Source organism: Adiantum capillus-veneris, chromosome 28 (assembly GCF_014529385.1).
Source record: "Adiantum capillus-veneris isolate H3 chromosome 28, ASM1452938v2, whole genome shotgun sequence".
NCBI lineage: Eukaryota > Viridiplantae > Streptophyta > Polypodiopsida > Polypodiales > Pteridaceae > Adiantum > Adiantum capillus-veneris.
Genome location: NC_140958.1, coordinates 37,132,378 through 37,138,377, shown reverse-complemented (window position 1 = coordinate 37,138,377; position 6,000 = coordinate 37,132,378).

The following is a 6,000-nucleotide window of genomic DNA, read 5'->3' as shown; positions in this document are numbered from 1 at the left end:
TGAAAAACAAGGACTACTTTGATAAGCGACATCGACTCAGGAGCAAAGCAATTGACAAAGGTGACTGGGTTTTGGTGTATGATAGTAGCCTTGATAACCAACACACAGTCATGCGTAAGTTTTCAAAAAGATAGTTTGGACCGTATGTTGTAAAGCATGTGCATGAAAATGCTACTTACAGCTTGTCTGAACTAGATGGTACCGAAGTAAAGATTCCCATTGCAGGAAAAAGGATCAAAATGTTTAAGAGAAGAGGAGACAATGATCCAGAAGATGTTGATGAGGAAGAAGAGCAAACCATAGGTAAAGATCAAAGTAAAGATGAAGCTTTGGAATCATCCAGTGAAGAAGAAAGCAAGGAAGATGTACAAGAGGGCTCATCTTACAAAGAAATAATGTGGACATACCAGAGGATGTGCAGGTTTAGAGGGGGTGGATGTCGTGCTGTGACACGTACATAGTGGGAACGCATGCTACAAGATCTATCTTGTAATTTTTTAGATACATAATTATCTTTCCTATAATGTACATATACATATTTAGGTATAATAATAAGCCTTCTATCTCATCCTATTATTTTTCTCAAGGGTAACCTATTCTTACTTTACCACCATCAGAAAATACTATGGGAAAAGCATCAATAGCTCCGCCTCTTTAACTTGGGGCAAAAAGCATTGATTCTTTATTTCTACTATCTCATTATCATCTCACACCCTAGTTAGATCCTATATCTAAGGTAAACTCCAGTATATATATATTCTATGTATTTTTCTTATATTTCTTTTTAAATAGCTACTAGGAGGGAATCAAATCCTAGTGGGACACTAGGTGGCATGATTTAAAAGATACACTTATTTTAATGAATTATTGCAATCATGATTACAAAAATTTGTCAAGGAGCAGTGTCATGCTTTCATATGGCATGAGGTGTCCTTTGGAATCAAATGAAAGTCTAGGCTAAGGGGACCACAGGAAGATATTTATTGCCAAAAATGGACCCTATTTTGATGAATTTTTTACACAAGGTTCCAATCTAAATTGGAAAACAATTTTCAAAAGAAAATCGTAGATAATGAGCTGAATTTTTTGTCCATATTTTTACTTTTTGATTTGGAGCCATGGTTGAGGAGATATGATCAAAATATTGGACCCCAGTCTGCCCACATCATGCAGGGACAGCTCATTTCCAACTTTTCCAATTCCTGTTCACACCGGCTCCTCTCTTCTTGTGTAGACCCTTGGGGGTTCCCTTCACCTATAAAAAGGGACCTTTTCTTCCTTGAAAACCACTCAAGAATTCAAGCCATTGATGAGAGGAATTCTTGAGGGAGTGAGTGGTAATGCCTAATTGTACTTAGCCATTAACATAAGCCCAAGCCTACACTTTCTCCTAGAGGAAAACTAGCCATTCTTGTACGCTATCCTTGGAAGATCAACTATAATCAAAGAAGGTCTTGGACTTGGCGTATCAATCAACGTTGAATTCTCCCCTCTTCTTCTCTCTCCATCAATAGTGGTGCCGAAGGGTTTGTCAAGTAAGATGTGTTCTACATTGATGTTTTCTTGATTTCTTGTTGTTTTCTTTTTCATATATATGTATCTAATCTCGTCTCATTAACCAAACCTATCTCTCTCATTCTTAGTAATTCATCCTCTCTACAAATTCTAGGTTCTCTTTGCTACAAGTACATGTCTCTCCGCATTATCCTTATTGCCTACGGGCAAGAATAGGGCTTGGGAGGGAAACTTCTCATCTCTTCATTTCTCTCATATCTACATTTCTCACATACTATCCTAGATGAATAACCCACATGATGATAATTTCTATTGCTTTCACTCTGTACGATCTATTAGAATTAACGTATGGATTAGCCATAAAATACACTTTCAACATCGTATAGTGTTTCTCTTTGGCCCAGAAAGGCTCAATGAAATACTTCTATCACCGGATCCCATCATACTACCTCTCATAGACTATAACTTTTCTTTTGACGTAAGCGTAGTTATCTTGCTATGAACCAAGAGGATTTGTATACAAAATTAATCCCAATCACTAGACAAAATATATATATTATGGTAAGCACAAAACTACAATTCCAAAGAACAATTGGTAGGATATTTGGTGAGCCAAGATTAAATGCCATTAACTCATCTATTAACCCTTTCATATTTCCCATGATACGATATGACCATAGCCTTGATGTTTTCATCTTTGTGTTATTTTGACATTCACTTTTGTGTTCTTTCTTTGTGCGTGTGAGTGCAAGAGAGAATGGGTGGGCTTCTTTGATTGTACCTATTTCCAAACCCTAGTCTTCATGGCATCTATGGTTTAACTCCTTCATATAGTTTTTGTTGATTTCTCTCACAAACTCTCACAGCAATAAGCCCGGTGCTTTCCTCGCAAGACCGCAAATTTCTCGACAACGTTTTCTAAGCGAATCAAAGAAGAAATAGACAAGCTAATGGAAGCTGAATTCATATATGAGATTGAACACATGGATTGGGTATCTCCGATTGTGGTAGTGCCTAAGAAAAACGGGAAACTTCGAGTGTGTGTCAATTTGAAGAAAGTAAATGCTGCGACAATCGGGGATAATTATCCCTTGCCGATAACTAATCATGTTCTAGAACGTGTATCGGAGGAAAGAGCATATTCCTTTCTAGATGGATTTTCAAGATATAATCAGCTTGCCATTGCGCCAGAGAATCAACACAAAACAGCTTTTGCAACGGAGTGGGAAATTTATGTGTATCGAGTTATGCCGTTTGGTTTAACTAATGCTCCCACAACATTCCAGAGTCTGATGATGCATGCATTCAAAGAGTACTTGAGGTTGTTTCTAGAAATATACATGGATGACCTGTGTGTACACTCTCTTCTGAGAGATGAGCATCTAGAACACCTAAAAAAGGTATTCGAGAAATGTAGGACATATCGCATTTGTCTCAATCCTAAGAAGTGTGTGTTTATTGTCCGACAAGGCAGAATTCTGGGACATATTGTTTCACATAACGGAATATCCACGGATATGGAAAAGATAAAAGTAATAGTGGATATGCCTAGACCAACCAACCCAAAACAAGTGCAGAGCTTTATGTGACATTGTGGATATTATATACGATTCATTTACATGTACACTATAATAGGCCAACCACTTTCCAGGCTAATAGTGAATTTCGAATGGACAGAGGAGTGTGAGGAATCCTTCAAGAAACTGAAAGATTCTTGAAATCACCAGATTGGGAGAAGATATTCCATGTGCATATAGATGCTTCGGCATATGCAATAGGATGCATCCTCGCTCAGCCAGAAGAAGGAAGCATGGATTCTCCAAGCTGCTATGCTAGTTGACAGCTCAACAATGCTGAAAGGAATTACACAACAACAGAGCGAGAGGGATTAGGAATGATTTATGCTGTGAAGAACTTTTGGCATTATCTTCTAGCCAATAAGCTTTTGTTTTTCACAGATCATCAAGCCTTGCTCTACCTAGTGAACAAACCATGCAATACCGGACGGATAGTGAGACGGTTCATCATCTTATTAGAATTTGACTTCACGATAGTAGTAAAGAAAGGAAAGACACATCTTAGAGTGGATCACCTTTCAAGGTTGATAAATGGAGAAGACCCTATAGGTGTAGATGACGACATGCTAGATGCGTACTTATTCAAGTTAGAAATGATACCAAAGTGGTCTCAGGATGTTGTTAGTCTATTAACCTATGGAGGAGAGTTTGATAGAAAAGAATACAATCAGAAACAAGTTACTATTCAGCAATCCAAGAATCTTCAGTTGATTGCAGGAAGGTTGTATCACTTAGGAACCGATAACATTTTAAGGTTATGCATCAATCCTGAAGAATATAACATATATGTGCAAGAAGCACACGTTCAGGAATGTGCATTTCATTGTTCAAGAAGGAACACGTATAGGAATCTGTTACAACTAGGAGTCTACGGGCCAGGAATGAAAGAGAGTGTACATGAATATGTCACAGTATGTATTACATGTTCGTCAAAAACGCCAGCTGAGTATTCAACATTGTATCAGATAATGATCGCTCTTGAATGGAGTCAATATATTGTTGAAGATCTCACAAATAGAACTTTTCCATAGGGAACCTCAAAAGCGTGTCAGAGAGCTGTAGAGACAGAAGCGCGAGATTACGCTTTAATAGGAAATCAACTCTATAAGAGAGGTAAAGACAACTAGCTTAGGATTTGCGCATCAGAGTCAAAGTATGTGATAATCCTAGAGCAAGCTCATGGAGGAATAGGTGGAGGCCATTTCTCAGGTGATAAGACAATAAAAATTGTCTTAGCTGTAGAAATATGGTCGACATTACACATGGACGTTGAGGAATACAATAAAACGATGTGATGACTGTCAGCAGACCAAAGTACCACTTAAAAGAGATGATATTCCGCTCAGGCCAATGATGGGAGCAAGAGCCTTTGCAAAATGGGGGATTGATTATGTTGGACCTATCTCACCTCCTGCATACAGGACTCATGCACAATACATCGTTGTGGCGACGGACTATCTAACAAAGTGGATTGAGGCAAAACCAACTCAAAAAGCCGATGCCAGGACCAGGGCACACGCATATTTGTTCAAACACTTTGATATGCTTTCTCACATCCCCGTCTCCACTAAATTTTTGTGTGAGCTTGGCTATTTGTACTGCCTTACTTCTAGGCTCTCTATCAGGCGTGTTACGCATATTCTCAGCAATAGATCGACCAATAGCTTGATCAAATGATGCCAAGTCACCTAAGTGAGTAGGCACCGTGGGTGGAGGTGCTCCAGAGACTACATGTGGAGTAGGTATTGGCATCAGGCTTGGCGCATAGAAAGCCCTTGGGTTCCATGTTGGGTACGATATTGTGCCATGTGGTGGGCCAAAGTTCATATGTGTGGCCCTAGGCATAGCAGATGTTGGATATGACATGCCAATGCTAGCCGGTATAGTCCCATGTCAATAAGAGCTTGCCTGTTGTGGTTGTGGAGCATAGGTTGTTGAAACAATGGGAGGAGTAGAGACTACATGAGTACGATAACCCATAGGTGCATACGATTGGTACACACTTGAAGGTACTATTGCAGGCATTGAGTGTTAAGTATGGAGCCTGATTTACCCTTGTAATTTTCTGTGGTAAAAGCGCACATTTGTAAGGCCCCCATTATGAGGAGAAGCCATTGTGCGTGAAGGAAAATCACTCACCGGAAACCAAAATTTTCACGGACAAGAATCAGGGGCAACTTTAAAGGCCTCGGGGACGGAGGCCCCCGAGACTTTTTTTTTCGCCGGAATATTCTTTTTCGCCGGAATATTATGGTCGGACGGCGGCCGGAAAGTGGTCGGAGAACAACCGGTCGGTTGGCCGGTGGCCGGTAGTCAATGGCCGATGGCCGGTGGTCGGAAGTCAATGGCCGGTGGCCGAATTCAAAAGCGGACTTGTCTTCTCAAGGGCGGCCACACATGGGCGGATTGGAGGGTCCGATTTGGACTTATTCGCACAAGGGCGGCTACACATGGCTATCTCTCATAAGAGAGGGCAGCCCTTTTGGCCTATAAAAGGAGGCCATTTCTACACACATTTTATAGTGTGAAGTTGATGCAACAAGGTGAGTGTGAGGTGGTGAGAGTGAAGCAAGGCGGGAGCTCTATCAAGGGTTTAATCCCTTTGTAAACTACTTCTTCTTTTGAAGTGCTAAAGCCATTGAGTGACTGCTTTCCCGTGGACGTAGCCCACATTGGGTGAACCACGTATATCATGTGTACTCTCTCTCTCTCTCTCTCTCTCTACTCTATAATCTCTTGTGTGTGAAGACTATCTCTCTCCATTAAGTAATCTACTCAAAAATCTATTTAGCTACGTCTTATTTCCTAACATTGAGCTACCATGTAGCGGTGCTTTACTAACAAATGAGGTCCATGGCATGTTTCTCGGCATGCCCATCATTGGGGTAGGTATGGTAGCCATGGTGTC